Raw genomic sequence first — 22,796 nt, 5'->3', positions numbered from 1 at the left:
AGTATAGAAGTACATCTCATGTGCATGTTTGGCTGCTTTCTTTCTTACACAGGGGCTGTTTTGCATTCATGACCAGGCTTTGCATGTACAAAAGTGCATACAATATTCTAGTACCTTCTGCAAATTTTCCACCTCTTATAATTGTACTTTCTTCAATTAATTCACTACACCACCTGACACATACAAATTATTAAAAAAACACCCTGCTAACACCACGCTCCCTCCCCAAACCCTGTGAGAGAGGAGGAGCTGGTGTCCCAGTGAACAGCCAGCGTTGCCTCTTTTGAACCCCTGAAGGAACTAAGTCCCAAAGCTTGGGGTTTTCCACTGAAAGTGCAACTCCTTGGGGACCAGTGACTGCTATGCTGAGCTACCTGGTTGGCACACAGGGACAAACACAAAGGATATGGCTGGGTCGCTCAAACTTCTGTCTCAAAGAGAAGCCACAAAACCACTGGAAGATTATCTGTCCGTGGCTGTAATTCAGTCCATGGCTATCAGGTGTCTGCCATGGAAATGCTTTTCTCTTCCCACTGAGTGCTAAGGGTCACCTATGGCCTTCCTCATCACCGCACTTCTGCTGTGGCTGGAGGTTGGTGTTTCTGAAGTCCCTGGCACACTGCAGATGCACCTCAAGCCACACAAGGACACCTGGAAAACAGAAAACGCATGCGCTCTTCCTACCAAAAAAGCCCATGAATACTGGGCTGCATCGGGGTAACTCGGCTGTTCTGGGAGAAAAAGCACCAGTGCTATATAGGAGTTAAAAGCTGCGTGTCCAGGGAAGGGCAAGGAGGCTGGTGAAGTGTCTAGAGAAAACTCAGGGGAGGCTGAGGGTGCTGGGGCTGTTGGGTCTGGAGGAGACTGAAGGGAGACCACATCGCGCTCTGCAGTTCCCTGAAATGAGGTTGTAGCAAGGTGGGTGCTGGTCTCTGCTCCCGGTTAACACGCGATAGAACTGCCCGGGGAAGTGGTGACGTCTCCATCCCTGGAGGTGGTCAAAACACATGTAGTCATGGCTCTTGGGGACGTGGTTTAACAGGCACAGTGGCGCTGGGCTGGTGGTTGGGCTGGATGACTTTAGAGGTTCTTTCCTACATTGATTCCACGATTCTATGAAATCAGCCTCTAAATCACGGCTGCAGGGTGGGATATTCAGCAGGGGCTGCGCGGGGGGATGCCTGCCGGCACCTGTTTGCCCGGAGCGGGGAAGGGGCAGCGGAGCCTCTTTTCCTTTCCGAACCGGGGACAGTCGCGTGTCCCCCGGCCCGGGGCGGCTGCACCGCGCGGGGAGCGCCGCCAGAGGGCGCCCCCGCACCGCCGCGCCGGCTGCTGCGCTGCCGCACCCCCGCAGGCAGACAGACCGGCGGACAGACAGACCGGCGGACACAGACCGACAGGCAGCAGCGACCCGAGGGAAGCGGCCGCCCCGCAGAGCGGCGGTGCTGCTGCCCGCCCCCCGCTCCGCACCTCTGCGGTTGATGGATCCCGCGGGATGTCCCTGCCCACGGCGGGGGGGCGCAACTAGATGAGCTTTAAGGTCCCTTCCAACCCGAACTATTCCATGATTCTATGGAGCCCTCGGAATGGGAATGTGAATTAGGGAGTGCTACTGCTTCCCTCCACCCCATCCCGCACCTCGGGAGTTGATGGAGCTGCTGGAAAAGGAGACGGGAATGGGAGCTCAGGGGGTGCTGCTGTCTCTTCCCCCCATACTGCACCTCTAGGGTTGATGGAGCCCCTGGAAAAGAAGGAGATGGGAATGGGAATTAGGGGGTGATGCTGCCCTCTTCCCCCCGCCCCCACCCCTACCCCCCCCCATGCTGCACACCTCTGGGATCCATGGAGCCCCTGGAAAAGGAAATGGGAATGGGAATTCAGGGGGTCCTGCTGCCTCTCCACACCTCCCCACCCTGCACCTCAGGGGTTTGTGGAGCCCCCGGAAAAGGAGGAGATGGGATTGGGAATTGAGGGGCAGCCCTGCGTGGGGGTGGGCAGGCAGACAGGGCTGCCCCGGAGGAGAAGGGGGACCCTTGGGGCTCAGGATGCGGGGGGTGAGCCCAGGCCGGGGCGCTGCAAGCAGAGCTGGTGGGGTTCAGGGTGTCAAGTGAGCTCTGGGGGCAGCGAACAGCGGGGATGGCACAGAAAGCTGTGAGCCAGCCTGTGGTAACGGGGGTTGGTAAACCCAGGCTGAGAGGACTGCCTTCCTTACCTTCTTCAGAAAAAGACATAATGCAACGTGAGAATTGTTTAAATGAAGAGCTGAAAGAAATTCAGAGGGTATAGAGGTTCGGAGTTGCACCACTTGTGAGGAGGATGTGGCCAGTCTCCAGGGAGAGGGCAGCAGGGAAATAAATGATGCAGCTGCGATAAATAAGGTGAGTTTGACTGTGTATAGCACTGGCAGCCCCACAGGAGTATTATTAAGCAACAAAGCAAGGGCAAAACTTAGAGGTGCTTCTGTCCCTATATCAGAAGCTTAAAACAAAATTCAGGTAATGCCAGGCTTTCCCATTGCCCTGACTGACAAGCCCAGTGCCACTACAGGTTTCTCGAGGTGAGAGGTCCTAGATTCCAATAGGAAAAACATAAAGCCAGGACTGTGTTACTGACTCTGATCAGGATAAAAGTAATGATTGGCAAATATAAAATGAGATTAGAGAAGCTAGTCAGCTCAGTGATCCATCAGGGAGCGAAATAAAAGTATTTTGGGGTACAATAATGAGTCTCCTGCCCCAAGCAGTGCTGCAAAAGGTAAGGAGAGCTGCTGCTCTGCGTTTGGTAGAAAGCAATGCGCAGGACCTGCTTCACAAGGTGTTTGTGGGAGAGCTGCTCTCTGCTAGAGACCACAAAGCAACCAATTTAATGCTGTAGCGGGAGAGAGCACACCAAATAAATCCAGTGTGTGGCTCTGCAGTTTCAAGAAAGGGAACTATGAAAAAAATAAGGTGGTTAGTCAATAACAACAAAATGAAAAGGAACAGACAGAAAGCAAGGAGCCTGCAACTGGCCTGGAGGCGATTAAAAAATGCTCTATTAAAGCCCAAGTAGATCACATGCCACAACTCAAAAAAGAACTAAGAAGTCCTAAAAAACACCCTGCCTGACTTGCTGTTAAGGTTAAGGAGGTACCACAGGGAGAAGGTCAGCATTTTAAAAGTGGAAATGTTTCCCACATGAGGAGAGAAGGAAAACCCATAAAACATAGCAAGTGTAGACAGAAAATTAAAAGAGCTAAAAAAAAAGAGTATGAAGATTTCCTTGCAAAGATTTTTTTTTTAAAAAAAAAGTTTCTTTAGCTATATCAGAAGTGAGAAGCCGGCTGGGGGCCCTTGCTCAGTACAAAGGTGCAATAGGGGACCAGAAGGACAAGGCATGACCAGGCAGCTCACATACGACTTTGTGTTGATCTTTGCTGCTGCAGGTATTTGGGAGATTCTCATACCCAGTTCATTCTACGTAGCCTGTAAGTTAGAGGAATTGGATCAATGTGAATTTAGAAATGGCTATAGCAGAGGACTGGCAGGTTGCTAAAGTAGCTCCCACCTACAAACCAAGCTCTGGGAGGGAACCCAGAGAGATAGAAGTGTGTCACCTGTATCCCTGCTGGTGTGGTCAGGTCTGCACTAGCTGCAAACAAACACACGGGCAGACAGGCGGGTGGGAAAGAGCCAGCAGACAGCTGCCGCAGAGGGAAAGCTTGCCTTGCCAGCGTGCTGGGGCTCTAGGAAAATATCAGTATGCACACAGGTAGGGAGCACCCAACAGGCAGAACAGATGGACGTTTTCAAAGAAGATTTTGCCAAAATTATTTTGAAAAACTTACATTGGCACAGAGTAGAAACAAAGGTCCTTTCATGGTTTCCATCCATATGGTTTCCATCCATAAAAGAACTCCTCTTGGGCCCGCAGGACCCCTATAGGTCTTTCAGGACCCCACTAGAGCCCTACAGAACACCTCTAGAGACCCCCAGGACCCCCTCTAGAGCCCCCTGGGAACCCTTTATGGCCTTCTAGGACCACTCTTGGACCTGCAAAACCTGCTTCCAGAGCCCCTCAGGACCCTTCTAGGACCACGAGGACCCCTCTAGAGCCCCCCAGGACCTCTTGAGGGACCCCCTGAACCGCTTCTAGGAGCCCCAGGACACTGCTAGGGACACCCAAGACCCAACTAGGACCCCCAAGAGCCAACTAGAGCCCTCCAGGACCACTCTAGGACTCCCAGGACCCCTCCAGGCCACTTAAGACCCCTCTAGAGCCCCTTAGAACTTATTAGGAGATGCCCAGGACCCCCTTTGGGGGGATTAACGGATATCCCTGTCTTGCAGGTAGCAAAGAACAGGGTTTAACAGACAGTTTTTGAGGACAAATGAGATTCAGCAATGGAGTTGCCCAAGAAGCTCTGCTGGGTCTGTGTTTATTCAACACTTCCATTTTTGGTGTTGGGATGGGAATGGACAGTAAAATCTCCAGATTTGTGGATGATACTAAGCTCCGTTGGGAACTAAAATGTTTTGCCACCGACAAAGGCTTCCAAAAGGACCTTACAAAAGTGAGTAGATATTAGGGCAGCCGAGGTGGAAGTGTCAGAGAAAGCTGCAGGCTGGTGTCAGAGGTCTCTGAAAGCTGTCTGGGGTTAGCATGGACTGGAGGAATCGCTGGCTGGGTGAGCTAGCTCCCTCCGTCATCATCTAACTGGACAAAAGTATCCCGCCTTTAAATTCTTGCCCCATTAATGTAGCAACAGGCTGTTTCTCTTCTTCTCTCTCCTGAGGCTGAGACCTCATAAGACCAGAGGATACAGAAATGCTTGAGGCAGTGATAAATCTTCTTTAGTGGGCTTTTATTTCCTTTTCTTTCACAATATTTTCTTTAGTTTCCTAGCCAAATTTTTTCTAAGGAAAGATTTCTGACTTCCTTTGAGCCACAGCTCAACATCTGTCCACATTGGGGGCTGAAGTAATACACTGTTAAGGGGTTTTGATGTCAAGCCCAAAACCCCACCAGGGATTTATGCAGCTCTCCCCTTTCCTCCCTCCTCCTCTTCAAACAGCCTTTCATTTGCTCTCACTAATTGTGCTGTCATGCCTTTCTTTTTTCCCCCTGGTTGTGCAGACAGCCTTTCATGCAGACAGGTTTCAGTGACAGATGCCTGTGCCATGAGCTTTCCGAGAAGGCGGGTTGCACTGCAGAGCGTGTGCATCATCTGAACGTGCCGAGCCACGCTGAAATGATCCAGGCACCCATCCAGCCCAAGGGACAGATTAGGCAGTGGCTTCCTTTGCCCTTCCTAGAGTTGCTGCTGGATAATCGCTGCCGGTTGGGAGAGCCCCGCCGGCCCACACACAGACACCACTTGCTCCTCTAAGTAGGCAGGAAAAGATTAGCTGAGCATCGCTTGGAAAAATGGAAGGGGAGAATCTTCAGGAGGATTTGGGCTGTGGACAAGGATGCTGCAAATCTGTGTCCCAGGTGAGGTGTGGGTAAGAGGAGCACAGCCAGAAGAGGGGGGGGATTGCACAGTGTTGAACAGAGCCGTTCCGGACTGTGCCCCCTTCCTTAGGCATTCACACAGCCAGAGACATAGGGTGAATGTGAAGGTCAGTGCTTTTGGTGGCTTGTATGAAATTGTGAAGCAGGGCTTGGGACCGTGTAAATCAACACGCTCAAATGGAAACCTGCTCCCAGGCCTTGCAAACAGAAGGAGAACAGCACTTTTGAGCAGATACCAGATCTCAAAGCATCTGAAACACAACCAGAAGCTATTCCTGGAGAGGTTCAAAGTTCAAATTTCCTCAAAGTTTGGAATACCTTTTTGTTGGTGGGAAGGCTGGGATATAGCAATGGGGTAATGTACAACTCAGGTACGTAGGTGATCCTTATCCTGTTATCTCTGTTTTCCAGCTCTTCTCTTGGTCAAGAGATACCGAGTACAGTAAGGCACTAGTGGTGATTATCAGCCAGCTCAAGAAGGCTCTTCAGAGAGGCTGAATGTCCCGTTGTGGGACTTCTGCAGACCCGCCCGGATCCTCTGCTGCCCCTGCCCCACAGGGTGCCTGTCAGATGCTGCCTTTGCCAGGAGGAGCCCCAGCACACCCCACGCCCCCTGTGCCCCTCCTTATGCTCCCCTAGGTCCCATAGCAAAAATCTGAATAATATAAGAAGTACAAACCTTATTGCTGGTCCAGACTGACTTCACAAACCAGCTTGTATACAATCGACATGAAGTTTGAGGGGCAGCATGTAGCATCACCGAGTCCTCGAGCTCCAGCTGCGGTAACATGATCTAGGTGACAGACTGAAAACAGAGGGAAGTGTCAGTCCTTGCTACAAATGCTCTCACAACTCAGCAGAGAAATATGGGAATGAGTGTCTGTGTTGCTCTTGTGCATGTGAAGGCAGCAGTCTCAAGGACTGGATTCTGCTTAGTGTCTGCTTGGGGGGATACAGGGCTGGATGAAAGGAGCCAGGATATACGAAATACGATAACTGGAAAAAATATAAACCAGAAGATGGGCAGTTTAATGCACTACAGACCCAGCAAAACAACCAGAGCTGAACAAAAAGCATTCCTTTTACAAAAGCAAAGATACCATCATGACCTGGGCAGAACCTGAAAGAACAATGGTGTGTTGAGATGTGCCTTGCTAACTTGTGCGTCTCCAGGGACTGCATGGATCAGACCCAAGCCCAGTGTGTGGCACAGGCTTTCTCCTTTCACATCTCTCCTGTCCTCTCTGAAATGGTCCTTGCAGCACAAGCACTTCCAAGCTCCCCCTGTTTGGTGCCCGTGGCTAGCAACCTCGTTCTTCCTGGCCTTCTTTCTACTGCTTCTATCTCTGGCCCCAGCTCCCCTAGCCCAGGCTTCTTCCCTCTGCTTGTTAAATTAGTTGGAGAGTTACAGTCACGTTCAGCTATGAGAGTAAAGAAGGGACAGAAAAGCCAGCATGGAGACAAGATACGTTGGGATGATGGGCTGGGAGTGAGACCTCAGGTGCACCAGTAGTCATGCAGTAATCACCACTCTGCAGCTGGGCCTACCAGGACAAACCCAACCTCTGAATAAGCAGGAATCACATAATTACCTTTGCTGGGGAGTTTTTCCAGTTGTCTCTAGGTACTTCTCAGCTGCTGAGCTGAGCTCTCCCCACTGGGAATAATTTTCTCCTTGTGACAGTGGCAGAAGCTGCCAGTTGTCAGGATCCATTTCCCCTTGGAAAGATCCTTTGCAAGGGACTGAGGCAAAACACCAGGCTTGAGCGCCACGGTTCCAATGTGGCAATCCCGACACCAGGCCCATGACGGTGACTGTGCTCACTGACAGGTCCTGGGAGCAACAACCATCCTTTGTTTCTCACTCAAACTCACAGCTGAGACACAGTGCACGTTGTGACCTCCTGCAGCAATACAAATACAAATGTCAGTCCTATGACTATTAATAGTGTTTCTATTCCTGCTGCCACTATGATTGCTTTTGCTACTATTAATAATAATATTTACATATGCAAAACCACAGATGCAAAACAGATGGTTTGGTTGGGACCTCTGAAAAAAATTGTCTCTGCCACATATATTTATGACAGAGGGTTAACCACACAGAGTGATGTACCACGGACAAATAGATGGGGAAAAGGAATGAAATAATTCCTTCCATATTCCCAACAGAGGCCAAAACTCATCCATCCCCGCTCTCTGCTTCTCTCCTTTCTAGCATTTGACAGTCTTTTCCAATACCAGGTCAGAGATGGTTTCCATATTTGGTCAGACTTGTCTAATTTTATTTTCCAGTTCAGCTATTATTTTTTCAGATGCAGCTTTTCCTGATGGATGGAAAATACAAAAGAAATCGCTCATCTGCTCTCTGCAAGCTTTTTCCTGACCACTGGGAAGCTCAGGCATTATTCCAAGCCTGGAGTAAACCTTGCCTTGTGGAGAAAACTTAATCCTTGTTTGCTGAGTTCACACGTCTGGGAATAATTTAGGTTAAAGGGAAAAGTAAAAGTGATAAAAACTACCACCATCTCCGAGCCCATCTCATTCCCTTCACGATGCAGCCCAGCCTGGGAGGATGGCTGCGGTCATGGAAGATGAACAACCACACCTCCACAACCAGCCAATTCTGTAAAGCAAGAAAGAGGCGGCACAGAGCAGGGCAAGACTTTTGGCAGTTTCATCCAGGCTTGTTTCACAGAAAGAGAAAGCAATGGAGAGTCTGCCAGCAACACAGCATCCCCCTCTGCTTTCGGTGGTGGCTGCTGGAGGACTGCGCTCTCTCAGCGGCAGAGAGGCGAGGCTTGAGCAGCCACCTTGCTCTTTGTCCTGGTTTTCCTGCAAGGATAAGGAGAAGCATAGAGACAAGGCTGAAATGAGGACCTCTCTTGCTGCATTGATAAGTAGCTCTGAATAGGAATTATACAAGAGTCCCACCAGCATGAACAGCTTCACTGTGAGTGCATTTTGGTCTCTTGTCCATGTATCTACAGTTACGTGAACACCGGAGGCTGCCCCGCACCCACAGGTGTCGTGTTTGTGGCCAATGGGTCTCCCCAGTCCTTTTCTGCTGACAAACACCTTCGAGGACACCCAGATCTCCCTGAGCAGACCCAGGCCTGGCTGCTCCTTCCACGAGCAGGAGGAGGAAGGGTCTGTACGCTCTGGCACAACACACCAGTGCTTAAACAGAGAAAGCCACTGGGCAGCATGCTAACAAGTACAGCACAGCATCCCCAAGCACTAATGTGTAATAAAGTGCCCCATGAACTAAAGAGCCCCCAAGTACTACTGAGGACTAAGTAGTCCCCAAATGCTCACATCTCTCTCATGTCAAATTCCACTCTTTAAACCAATCCCCATTACATTTTACACATCAGGCTGTAGAAAGCCTCGGAGGGGCTGTTAGGGTCTATTGTAGGGGAATAAAGCAAGTGTCAAAAAGTCTTTTAATGCCCAGTTAAAAATGGCCAAAATGCAGCTTGCAGTTACCTGATAAGCTGCAAGGTCTCTACTGGGAGAAATATTTTGGTTTTTAAATTGTCTCAGCCCTTGAACACTTACAAGATGCTGGGCTTGGCTCTAAGCTAAAGCTTTGTCAAGTACATTAGAATAGTATTAAAAGCCTGGCTTTTGTTCCATAAAGACTTTTAATGCCTGTTGGTTGTGGTTTGTTTTCTTATAATGGTTATGACCAGTAATTATTGAACGCAGCAGAGCACCGCAGATCTCTGCAGGTGTGTGTGGTTTACGGTATCAATACTCCTCCCAGCATGGTGACTGTCCCATCGCTGCCATCCTCACCGTGCAGGTGTGGGAACCAAAGAGCTCAAGGGCGGATTTACATCTCCAGAGCTGTGTAAAAGGGCAGTGCCAGAGGACAGTGCTTGAGTCCTATGTCCATGGGCTCTGCTCACTGCCAGACAAAACAGTTCCCGGTCGTCTCTTAGTGCAAATTACCCTCTTACTCTTTACAGGGTTCAATTAACCTTTTCTGTGAACTACCTGATTGCTATGGACTATGCCTGGACTACATTCTGCTGGTATTTTATAGGTAGATATTTGGACATCAAAACCTTGGATATTTGAATAGCTGGATTTTTTTTTTTTTTTTTTTTTTTTTTTTTAAAGCAGAGCTATAATTCATTCAAAGATTCAATCTCAGAGGGTCAACAGCCAAGGAAGCCAGAGTTCAAGCTGCAACAAGAGTGTTTCTTACTGTCCTACATCGTTCCTCTGTGCTTTAAGGACTCTCTGGGGCGGATCAGCCTCGTGGTACTGGTTTGCTGCTATCGCTGCGTGTTGAGAAGTGTGCTTGCATAGTAGCATAGAGGCCAACACACAAAATAAATGGCATTTAAAGCGTAGTGAGAGTCTTAACTGTCAGGAATGCAGCATTAAAAACAAAACTTAAAGCTTCCATATTGCAAAATCCATTAGCTGCTTTACCGTTTTTGCAGTCATGCCAGTTCACTTGTACTGGAGATTTTACCAAAGCATGACAGATCGTGTGTTTAGCTTGGGTCAGGCTTAAAGTTCTGATGAAGCCTAATCTTGTGACCTGTATTTACTTTGGCCAGGGATGCCTTTTGCGCAGACGACTTCCTATCCTTCCTAATCTTTCCCGCAGGAAAGAAGCTGGGAGTTACAAGTCAGGGGAGGGAGGCAAAGCCAACCAGACACAGAGCAAAAGAGAAACAAGCACTGCACGTGTCGGTGAAGTGGGCCAGGTTCAGGGACCTTGTCTGTTAAGGGAAGAAATTAAAGGGGGAGTCAGCACCTCCGCTGTCATCATTTGAGATGCATCAAATCCATCATCGTTTCTCTGGAATTTTACTCATCTGGAAATATGTCTGGCTGCAACTGCGACAGCTTCACGGCTTAAAGATGGAAAAGTCTCTGCTTGCCTCGAATTTGTCAAAGCTCCCACTGAAACAGAGAAGAATTTTGTGGGTGTAAAGCCCTGGCAACCCTCTGGGATTCGTCACTGTTGCTCACGGGTCTCATTCATCCATTCTTCACGGAGCAAGCTGGCTCCTGGCAGCGCTGGAAAGCATGGGTGGAAGGAGCTGCCCTCTCCTGAGTGACAACAGAGGGATCATGAGCCCTTTGTCAGGCAGCCTAGCTGGATGCCAACAAGTGGATAACTCCCTTGCTCCTTACCTTCCCGTTTCTAAATGCTAAATCTAACTCACAAGCAGCACATGTAAATACCTGCTCTGGGCATTGTGCTTTTACCATCCTTCTAAAATCTGCATCTTCACCTCCCCTACAACCACAGGCCACTTTTAACACCATACTTAAGTTTCCTGCAAATTCCTCTAGAGAAATCAGGGAATCTGGAATCTGTTCCAGTCTTCAGCTTCTGCTTTAACACACAGGCCAGTGCCAAGTGTCTGTACAGGACCCTTTTGGTGCAATTACAGCTTGAGCTACACACAGGAAATACCCAACATTCCCCTTGGCCTTACCTTTAATTTACTTCACAGCTCCTAAACAGTAGCTGCAAGATTAAAGACAGAGAAAAAAAAAAACAAAGTGAGAGAAATACCCAGCACACACACTGATTGCTTTCTAAGAGAAAGCCAGGACCCCGCGGTGGCATTCAGCCAGCTCTGGAGGCACAAGCCACCCGGGACAAGACACGGTTAAGCCAGATGCATGAAGTACCAAATGGCTTTCTAGAAATGTCTTTCTTATAACGTTTTGAAGCAATGCGATAAGCACGAACCTACCTTTCTAGTTCTGCAGTGGGACACTGCATCAACCTGGCACTGGAAGTGCTGGTGAGCTTCACAAAATCTCTGCTTTATATTCAGAAATAAGGCTGTGAATACAAAGACAGAGCAATGTCATGGAGGGTGTTTTCAGAAGACAAAAGGCCAGTCAGGTTTGGAATCTTTTTTGGTATCACGGGTTTGACCAATTCCCATGGGTTTAAATAAAAAGTTCTGAACACTTGGAAATATTCCACAGTTTCATTCCCACGGAAGAGGAAGTGCTTAAAAGCATTCTAAGGTTAATGGGAACGTGATGAGAGAGCCTTTTCTGTAAAGCAGCATTTTGAGTAAATGCCTCTCTTAAACGCATTTTCCAAGCATTATAGCAGAGAAATTTGGGATGAAGTTCAAATCTCTTTCGAACTTCTGGAAAGTGAGTGTTGAGGAAGCCATTTCTTGCATTGCTGCAGAGATGCTCTAGTTCACGGCTCAAGGGTTCTACAGTGGCCAAGTACCCACGTGAGCACATCACTCACGTTTGCTCTGATAAAAGCCCCAAAACCCCACACAGCCACCCAAAAGGCACGTGCACACCGCCTGCAGGGATTTGTCACAGACTGACATATTTCCAAAGTGAACTTGTTCCTTTTTGCCTCAGAAAGCAAAGCTGTACCCTAAAGTTTCCCTAATTAAGTATCTAGGGAGTATGTGAGCACGCTGCACCCCTAATTTCCATTGAACAATAAGGCCAAGAAGAGGGGTTTGGAAATACAGTGAATTTGATCTGTGGAGGTCACACCTTCCTCCCAGTGTAAAACAGCACATCCCAGGTTTGCTTTACAAACCCAGAAGTGCATTAAAATAATTACTAAATGGGTGACAGGGATGAGTCTCCCTCACCACCAGCGTGTGGTTACTTGCTCTAAAGGGAATTAGGATTTGCAGAGGGGTCACGACAGTTGCGAATGCTCATCGTGTGCTTTCCCTGACTGCACCAATACTCAGTCTGCATATGAAATGGCTGTGCAAAAGTTGGTAATGAAATTACATGCATATTGTGCTGATTAATCTGTACCACTGTTCTTTTTTTATGAAAGATAAAAACTCTCCAGCATCATAAATAGTTGAATAATTATTATTTCATTATTAGTGTATTTTTTTTGCTGTTTACAAATTCTTGGGCCAAACTGGTTGCAAATATTTTGATAGGAACATCAAACCCACCAACGTTAGGAGAAAGGCAGCAAAGGCTACTGGTTCTAAACTACTTAAGAGCAGCTTAATGTGCACTGTGTATTGCGTTTAGTTCCATAATAACTGCTTTGCAAGGTTACCTCTCAGCAAAACTGCGATCAGTAACAATAAACCTTAAAAAGGCTTTAGCACAGATATACATTTCAAACCCGATGGCTCCAGAGCAGTGAGGTATGTGTTTTATGCAGAATATACGCAGAAGTCTTGCAGGTGATTTACTGAATCAGGACTTTAAAGTGAGAGCTATTTTCTGCCACAGTAGTGCTTTGGCAAGGGTTGAGTTTTAAATGACTGCCTAAAACGGCGGATCTCGCCATGGCCGTGCCCTTGTCCCCTCTGCCCCGGTCTCCCCGCCCGCTTACGGCCAAGCCCAGAGGTGAGGGCACAGCGGATCAAATCGATTGCACACTCCCCAACTGTGGATGTTGGCGAACAAGCTCCTCGCGACCCCTCACCTTTCCACCGTGGGAAAATGATGGGAGACTCGTTTCTCCCTGTTTGCAGGAACAAACAGCACAAGTTTTGCATCACAGGAAAGTGTTATATTAATGAGCAACTTCACGACATAAAATACCCTTTGCAGTGTAGTTAAGCAGTTATGCAAACGGCTGAGCCGCCCCAGCGAAGCTCTCCAGATTCATCAGATGACTGAGGAAACGAGAAGTTCTGCATTTCTATTGACTTAAGTTTTAGTGCCACAGAAAGCTGTGTGGAAAACGGATGGAAAGAAAGGTTCTGGTGATAGACTGATCCAGCTGAGTTAGGGAGAAGCAATCAGAGCAAAGCAAAGCAAATAGGAAGGCTGCCTGCCTGGCCCGGGGCTGCGCCCGCCTTTCTGTTGGTGTTTACCAGGACGGAGCTCCTGCCATTACCTGCATTGTGCTCGCAGGGAGCAGCGGCTCCAGTGATGGATGGCTTCTGTGGAGATCCTTTGTACCTGCCAACAGGGCTGAGCAATAAACAGCCTCAGGCAGCATCCACTTCATTTCCTTAACAGGTAATTGCTCTGTGCCCAGCTCTCAGATCATGCACAGGAACCAGCTTGCAGTTGCAAAGTAAGCGTACGTGCGACCAGACAGTCACACACCAGCAAGTTCCTGCAGCTCCCTCCATCTCGGGGAGAGGTGACATACCAAGAGCTGAAAGCCAAAAGGAGAGGGCGGTGGGTGCTTTATCAGTCACCTGTGGATCGCTGACCATTTGTCAGTACAGAGCGCACGTGAAGAAAGCCTCATCTTGCATCTTAGCAGCGTTCCCAGCATGTACTTGCGCTTGGTTAGGAAGCTGTGTTGATGTTCAGGCACTGGATTGTCTCTAAAGCCACCAGGCAGTCTCCCTGGCCTGTGATGGAGCACTGAGCATTGCTGGTGCTGGCAGTCCCCCAGAAGGCAGACACCGCCTCGCAGCATCACGATCTTTGCAGTCCCACGAGCAGTGTATCAGAGAAAAGGCAGGAAAAGGATTCCTATTAGCTGCATTCAAGCATTTAGAACCAAGCCACCTTAATCCAGCAAAGGGTAAAGGCAATGTAGCCCTGATCCTGGCATCTGCAGCCACCTTTGCCTCCGAGAACCAGCCCCAGCCTGCCCAGGCTGACAAGCAGGCTCTCTGCAGTCAGTATCCCGCTTGTTGCCAGCATGGCTGGCTCTGTGCAGAGGTCCATGATCTTTCGTTTAGCATTGACCTTGGCCTGCGCAACATCTAGCAAAGAGTATGAAGGTGCGTGACCTCAGCCACTCCAGCGCTGGGACTGCTGCCCGCGGCAGTGGGAGCTCCTGGCACCAAGCAGCCCCATCCTCAGCCCTGAGCACTCCAGATCGCCAGCATGTTTGCAGAGCAGAGTGTGTCATACTTCTAAAGAGTGACAAATTACCAGGAAGAGCTCCCCCCGCACCCCAGCTCCACTGTGCACAGCCAAATTCCCCCATGCCGCATTAACAGCTAATAAAACAATACAGCTTTTAGTGGTGGACTTCAAAGGGTTCTCAGGCAGATGAATGAATTTAGCATTTCTTCACTTACTGTCAGCACTGGAGGGGAGAAGGGCAGACTGAGGTCGAAGGCTTCAGCAGGCAGCGGCACACAAGTACAGCCTGGTATTCAAGCTACTGCAGAAAAATGAGTGGTAAATCAGCTAAGCTGTTGGTAAGAATGAGGTTTTTCTTCTGCTTTACCACTGCTCATCCACTTCAGATGCTCTGTTCTCTTTTTTTGTTGTTGTTTTCCTTTGCTACATGAACACTACAATGAAATCACCATCAATTTTAAGACAAAAACGTAGTTACACCTAAACCACAACAGCTCATTACAGTGCGGAGAATCTTTAGGCAACCTGGCTCAGACTGAAGCAAATGTAATTATTTTCAGGCACAGCAACACAATTGTGTTTAGTAACGTGCCTTGAGGTTCTGCAATTTTGATTTACAATTATGTGTCCATCTACAAAATAATTTCTGCAAACCATTAGCTCATTGTCCTGGGATGTCACAATAAGCATCTATATTAATTAAGCTTTGAATTGTGCACTTAAAAGTGGCTTAATATTACTTAACAGGTACCCCCCTTTTAGGAGCTAGAGAAGGAAGTATGAGGCAGGAGGGAAAGTGAGGAGAATACTATTTGTCTCAGATAGCATAGCTCAAATCATACCTCCTTGGCCATGTGGAAAGAGACCCTCCAGCAGCCTAGTCCTGCACGGAGCGAGGGAAACAGGGCTGGCCAACATCCACTGCAACTACAACTGAGATGCTTGCTGGTGGAGAAGACAGTCAGAACTTCACAGCTCTCACCAATAAGGCTGTACTAGACAAATCTTCACAAGGGCTGGAGCCTACAGGGCAGTTTGGAAGGGATTAGAGATGGAAGAGACCTTAAATAGGTGAAGCATCATTTTGTAAAACTGCCACAAACAACATGGCTTAGTTGCTTTCTTATATTTCTCCTCCATTTTCTGACTGGCTCTTGTTAAGTCGCAGTCTTTATTCCCACACAGTATCTGAGAAAGAAGGAAAAATATCTCTGATTGTTCTGTGCATGCTTCTTTTTATCCTTATGCAGTACACGATACCCAAAACAACACGAATAAATTATCCCAGTTTTTAGAGTAGACATGTTTTAGCCTCTTGAATACCATCATCAATATTCTACATCATTTCCAAGTCCAGCCCAAATGGCTTGTTCTGGAAAATGACTTTAAAGGTTGCAATCACTAATGTCACATTTACATCTGGGGCCAGATTTTCAAAGCATTCTCCATTTGGCTGTCCTACAGAACACTTCTGCAGAGGACGCTTTCCAAGCATTCACCACCACTGTGCAGTGACAGGATTTGCATGCAAGTCTGCTCCTGGGGAGCTGTGGCGTTGCTCAAAAGCAGTCAGCTCACAAACAGGGAGGGAGACAGCCTCCTGATAACTGAGCTGACAACTTCTAGGTTCTCTAAAACCAGACCCTGCCAAGAATGCCCTTTGTTCAGCAGTTGCTCCATTCAGTCTCTCTCCCTGTTTGCTTGTAATTTATTCCTTCTAAAAGTCTTGCCGTAGGCTAGTAGAAAATTAAAACAAGGAGTCAGATTTTCTTTTTTTTTTTTTCCCCTCACTTTTGCTCTTTCATCAAGAACAGTGAAAATTTGGCACAGTTGAATATTTTGTTCAGCTCTTTCTTTCAGTCTTTGAAGTCCTCTAAAGCTTTGGTAGGAGTCTAGGCTTCCACTCACATCTGCTTTCCATGAAGCCATTTACCGCACTTTATTTGTGCCATATTAGATTTTTTCAGGACAGGGACAGAACTAACGAAGCATTTACATTCCTAGGAAAGTGGCATATATACAACTACCACATTACTCTGATAGAAACAAACTACAACTGACATATTTCAAGTTCTCAAGCAAGCAGCCATGCAGCACTACAAGCAGCAAAGGGTCCAGAGCTGTTGGTTGCTTCTTTTCATTATAATGCTCACTTAAATGACCTCAGTGCAGTTTTAGCTTACACAGTTACCAAGAGATGCTCTAGCACCTGTGAAAACAAAAAAATTAAGGAAAATGTTTTATAAAAGGGAGAGCTTAGATGAAAACTTAATGAAAACAAATTGTGGTTGAACAGAAGCTGCATAGGAGACAGTATCAATGACACAGAGCACTGTCAACAAGATAATGGCATCATCCTGCTAACTAATTGCTAAGGCACTCCTTTTACAAGCAGAAGACTAATCCCATGACAATGCTTCATTCCAAGGACTTTATTGTTATCAGAGGAGGGAAAGGGTGTTAACTGAATCTCTTTATCACATACATCCTGGTGAACCATAGGGACTATTGATTATCCCGCTGCTTCCTATTTTGCATTTCTCTCTTCAATAATAATACCGTCACCCCTCCCCACCCCCATAAAATATTTGCCCACTTCTCATACTGAGGATGTTACTGAGATTGATCTAAGACAAAGGCAGTAAAGTAGCAAATAAGAAAAGATGCCTTAGAATAAACATCAAAAGCCCATCATGCTCTTGCTTTGAGCATGATCTTCAATGGCCCTCTAAGCTTAAAGAGGGGATATTTGTAAAAAGTCGACTGGAACTTGGAAAGTTCGTCAGAGGAGTGTCCATCCAAGCTCAGCGCAGCTCCAATCACTGAAGCTCATGGAAGAAACATTTTTTGGAATTCAACTCTTTGCCATCCAGGCAAAAGACCAACTCACAACCAAATGACAGAGTGAAACACATGCGTGCACTCATCCAGATTTGTGAGGAAACTGCCACTGAGCTTGATCACAGTGATGAGCATCAGACAGCAGGCAAAAGTCTTCATAATATTGTTTCACATTACTTAAGGCAGAAGTGACCAAATCAACCCTTTATATGCTGTATTGAGTAACCAAATACCAGACTTAGATGTCTAAACAGACATGAAAATCATGCCCCACATACAGCCACGAACAGCTGCAAGGAAGGTGATAGCATAGCCTCCTACCTCAGTTTCTCTCATGGTTTGAAAGTGAGAGAATAATATATCCATAATGGAAGTTATTTGCTACATCCTGTGACTGAGAGGTAGGATCATGGTAGGATTATTCTGGATTTGGTGGAAAGCTTGGAGAGGGAGCGTATACCTTATCTCTAAAGCTGAACAGCGCTGGTTCATCTTCTGTTTTACTGTGGTCCCCTTCCTTCTTTCTGATACATCTTTCTTCCTAACAGTCTCTGTTTCTCTCTGTCTTTCCATGGAAAACATTTCCACATCTGGAGGGTATTGAAATAACCCACAAAATAATCAATGCAGTCTCCAAAAGATGACCGACCCCATGTCTTCTAGGTTACAAGAGGTATCATGTACCTATACGCCTTCAGCACTGTCAGGTATCTTTGCTATCAAGTTGCACATCCGTTATAGAAATACTGAGACATGAATCAGGTGTTTAAAAGCAGTGTGGATCCTGAAGCGCTCCCTAACCTGGGCAGAGCACCGAGTGCTCCAACGATGTTCGGGTCTCCTCTGCCCACAGAGACAAAGCTCTCACTGAGAGGCTCTGCAGTCACTGGAAAAGGGACCGCGGTGGATGTTAGGAGGTACGGGGGCCCAGAAAGGGGTGTTTTTTCCTGCTGCTCTAGCAATTTGAGTTATTTCATAATGGCAAAAACTAGGAAAGGAAACAACCACAGCGCTATGTTAAAAAAAGAAAAACATGATTTTAAAAAGTGCTGTGCCAGGTAAAACTCCTCTGCTTTGTTATTATGAGAGTTCCCAGTATTGATAATTTCTCTTAGTCGCTGGTTTGTAAGTTACTTCTGAGTAGAAAATTCAATTACATGGGCCAAGTCAACAATAATGTTTTTCCTGGCACTGGTTCATTTTGCCAGTGGAAACATTTTTTCCCCCCTTCTTTTCTGGATTCAGGTCTGCAAAGTTGCTAAATTCTTCCAGATCTCTGGTCTGATGTGATCATAAATATCTTGATTGTATTCCACTGATTGACAGACTGGGGATGGATTAAGTGGGGATTACAGACTGGAATGATCAAAATGTGCTTTCATGGTCTGTAACTCTGCAATAAGTCATAGTTCCAGTGTACATTAACTATATAATCTAATTAACACAGCTGTTTATGTATTTAATATTAGTCTTAAAACTTTTTAATAAAAGAGGCTTTAAGGAGAATTATACGCTGTTTAACATATAAGAACCTGTTCCTAGAATGTACAGTAGTTTGGGGTTTGCACTGTCATTAATATTAAGATGCCTAATAAAACCATCTCTTGCTATCAAAATGTGACTTGAGCAGCATAATGGGCCTAATTGTGCCCTCACTCTCAGATGGGTAAACTCAACTTTTCTGTGTTCTATTTAAAATTGCTTTGGGTTTACATTTTGGTAATTCAGGGCAGAACTAATTCATTAGGATTAAAAACCTACTTTTTTTAATAAACTGGGACTATTAAATCCATATAGGCACATAACTAAAAGCATCTGAGTTTCCAAAGGTCCTCAGGACTCACAGGTCTCAAGGCTGTCATTATTTACTGCGTGGGAGCTGCAGGAATAGGTCTTCTGGGTACAAAACTTAAATGTTTTACTGCACAGGTTTACACACACACACAATACATACCTAATGATATCAAACCAAACGACACAATTAATCAAGGCAGAACTCCAAACTAAGCAATGTGTTCAGCAGCTGCACTTGTGAACATAAAAAGAGCTTGCTATTTGACCGCAAGGTCAAGGAATGGTAGTGGAGATGCTACGTGGTTGTCCATAAAACCTCAAACCTGAAACGAGTATATATTTTGCAGGACTGCTGATTCTCTGCTGTCTCCAGTCCACCTGGCCTTGAAGTCAGCATCTCAGAGCTGTCACTCATATCACTCTGCAGCAAAAGCTCTATTCCAAGACCAATTTTAGCTTCCAGAAGATTTTGCATCTTGAATTGCTGGAACCGCAGTTGAGTGTCCCTGGACCTGCAGCGCTCTCTGGGCCATGCTGCTACAGTGGATGGAGGTATCACAAACCACGCCCACCAAAGTTAGGGGCTACAGCTTCTGCTTTAAGGGTTCGGGTAGGTATTCAAGGTCCATCAAGTGTCTTAGGACTCTGCACTTGGTGGCCCACATGTTGCAATACAAGTAAGTTTAATGTGGTGCATAAGTACTGGTGAGCAACACTGAGGAGAGCCAGGATGAGAGGCTGAGGATGGCCATCCTGCCGTGGTCTCTCTCTCATGTTAGTCTCCTGCTTACACCATCTTCTGGCCTGTATGCTTACAACTCCTCCTGACCCAGGACCTTTCCAAATAAAAGGAAGCTGAAAAGTTTCAGGATGTCCAGCTGTGAGCCTCTGATGTCCCTGCTGACCTCCTGATTAGGAAATATGCCCAAGGGACTGCCTGTTCTTCTGCACGGACATCACTAAACAAGGAGCAAGATGGACACCACCTGACTCGGATTTAGGATCTGATCAGGGGATCACCCTCTGTTCACCCAGCACCAGGTGGCCTGGCACAGATCACAACTCCACTGGGCTGTCACCAGAGATCAGGTGGCGATGGCTTGCCTCAAGGCTGACCTTGTGCAGGAGTCAATCCATCAACCCCAGGATGAAATGCACTTCATCGTACTGCTGATGCTCCAAGCCACACAGAAACATCTACCCAAAGCCCCTTGAATGAAGTAGGAATGTTTCAATTTAAAGGAATTAGAAGCATCTTTAAAATGTGACAGTTCCCATCATATGAAGTTCCTCCACAGCTTGCTGCCCGACAAGCCTGATTATTCCCCAGCCGGCCAGGGGCTTAGAAAATATGTTGAGCACTCAAATAATTTTAGATCCTGCTGCACTGTACATACCCAGAATCTGAGCAGGGTTCACATTTGAGGGCTTATAAAAACTTGAATACACTCCAATAACTTAAATCACTCAGTGAGGTTTATAGTGATTTAAAGCCATTGGAACTCTCCACGTTTGGTGCTCAAGGGCTCCAGTTTGGAAGGGAATAAAGGCATGTTCCAGCATGGCAGCTCCAGGCATATTGAATCAATTTCAGCATGTAAAAATAATTAGCAGTGATAAAAATACATTAATAATACTGTAATTATATGGCCAGACCAAAGTTCCAGTCTGAAGAAAAAAAAATGGCTGCAGAAATTCAGCAAGGTTCGTGAACAGCTTGAACTGGGAGTAATGAGGGATTGCAGTGACAGGAAAATAAATGGAGGCAAATCAAGGGCAAGGAGCAAAGGAAGATCACATTTGTCAGTAGTTTAAAAGTTTTACTGGCCTGAGCTGCAGGACTTGCTAAATTCTGCCCTGGAGCCATGCCAGTGCAGCAATGCTAAGCCAAGGGATCAGAAACAATTCAAGGTCCAAGATCTTGCAAGCCATCGGGACTCGGATCAAATGCTACATACCATGGAGCTGGCTCATAAATCTCTGCTTTCTAGTAGCATATAGCAGGAAGGCCAAATTTAGCACCTGTCTGGAAAGGATGCAACACTGTCTGACGGATGCTTTTCCAGAGCTTCCCAGAACCAGTTCAATCTCCTCAGGGTGATATCAAGCACCAGGGGACAGCAGGGCTTTGGCTATTTCTGCATGAGCTTTCCAGAACCAGGTACACCAGCTTCCAGCCTGGACCAGCACCAGGAAAAGCCTGAGGCTGCCGGAGTAAACACTGAGAGGGAAAACGTTAACCATTGAATGGCTTGGTCACATCAAGGGACTGAGTTTTGTTTGGTCAGCAGTTCAGGATGATTCTTATTTCTTCCAGGCTGATTCACCCATCCCACCTTGCTCTGTACTCAGCCATCGTGCAAGTGTCTCCCTAAGCCTTACAATAATACCACCCTGGCCCTCAGAAAAGTGTGTAAAATAAACTAATAGCACAAGATCTGTCCAAAGGCTGTGGGCAAAGAACATCCCAAATATAACAAACTTTCCAATGCACATGGTGGAAAGGAGAGGGTTGGGCATAGACAGGTGATGTCCCTCTTTTTAGGGGCAAGGCAGATGAATTTTAATTCACTTAGTAGGAGAAGGAGAGGTGTTTTATCATTGTTTGGGTTAAAGTGAGTTTCTGAGCACAGAAGATGGGGATTCTGCTTCCAGAGCTACCAGCAGAAAAATAAAGCCTACTCGTATGCCATTATATTCACAATTCTACTGTGGTTTTGAAATGAACCCTTTGCTTTGGCATGAATTCCTGTCTCATTTTCTGTGAAATACAGCAGAGCTCAGGACAACTGCAACCAAGAGAGATTTTTATGAAAAAAAGCCTGTAAACCCTTTACTATCTTTAATCATGAAAATAATTCAGTTGCTGCAAACCTGATATTCGTGGCTGAGGCCCAAGGACCTTGCAATTCACAAAAGCTCTGAAGGGATCCATAAAATGTGGCTGGCCATGAGGAATTTACACTTGTTTTTTAAAGGGAGTAAAAATGTGGCTATAGCAATTTAGAAGAGTTTATGTATTCAAGCCTTTGAGAGATTTAAATCTCTCAGTTAAGAAAGATGCATTGGTGTATTAGTGAGCCTTCAGGCAACACAAAGAGCCAGAAGAAATTATATGACAGAAGCATTTCTGAGCAGAGGAGAGGGCTTTGAAGCTTTCTCCACCCATAAAAAGGGTCCCTGACTCAGGTGCGTGGTGGACTCCAGCTCATCATGCCTTACGTTCAAAATGTCCTTCCAACTCCATCCATGTCCCTTCCAACCCACTCTGCATGGGTTGGGGCTCCTCATGACCCACGCTCAGATCCCCCAGCTCGCCTTGAGCAGCCCCTCGTCCTGCCCACCCTCTCTCAGCACCAGGAAGGTCCCTTCCCCAGTGCCGTTGTGGTCTCCTGGACAACCAGGGGGCTTTGGCCACAGAAACATTGAGGATGGGGAAGCCTGGGAGGGAAAACGCGTTCAAAGGTCTCGAGATAAGAACAGGTCCTTGAGAGATAATGACGAGCCCCAGTCCCATAGCATGCAAGACTAATTGCAAAGTCCATCTCCCTGACCTGGGTTTCCCACCCTAAGCCCTTCTCTGTTTACCATACTCACTTGCTAATTCTTTGCAAGCATTTTAATCCCATCTACTACCAGGACAGAAAAGTAAGAACTTACAATTTGGAAACAAAGCTAGTAATAATACAAGCACACCGTGAGGGAAGAGCTGCTGGTGTGCAAGAGCTGTATTTTCTGGTTTCAGGAGGTCTCGTGGCCTCTGACCTGGACTCTCCATGTTGCCCTCAGGTAGCTGGGGGAGATCCTGCCCCTCTCTGCAGTGTGGGGTCAACGCTATGACTGTTCAAGCTGTCTTCCACAATGTCACACATCTTGTGTCAGATACAGCT

The 22,796-nt window shown here is 46.8% G+C and overlaps 1 long non-coding RNA gene across 2 annotated transcripts; it reads right to left on the bottom strand.

Annotated features, from left to right (window-relative positions):
* Positions 1-1,876: 1,876 nt before the first annotated feature.
* Positions 1,877-13,772, bottom strand: LOC128853791 (uncharacterized). 2 transcript variants are annotated; one of them, XR_008452548.1, is made up of 6 exons: positions 13,337-13,772; positions 11,226-11,317; positions 10,962-10,993; positions 7,086-7,397; positions 6,173-6,298; positions 1,877-2,364 (listed from the first exon to the last, which is right to left on the bottom strand). It is a non-coding gene; the product is annotated as an uncharacterized LOC128853791 (long non-coding RNA). The 2 variants fall into 2 exon arrangements; XR_008452547.1 differs by lacking the exon at positions 13,337-13,772 and having other exon boundaries at positions 11,226-11,357.
* Between the last annotated feature and the right edge of the window lie 9,024 nt (positions 13,773-22,796).

Source organism: Cuculus canorus, chromosome 16 (assembly GCF_017976375.1).
Source record: "Cuculus canorus isolate bCucCan1 chromosome 16, bCucCan1.pri, whole genome shotgun sequence".
Lineage (NCBI taxonomy): Eukaryota > Metazoa > Chordata > Aves > Cuculiformes > Cuculidae > Cuculus > Cuculus canorus.
This window is presented reverse-complemented; position numbering and strand designations above follow the sequence as displayed.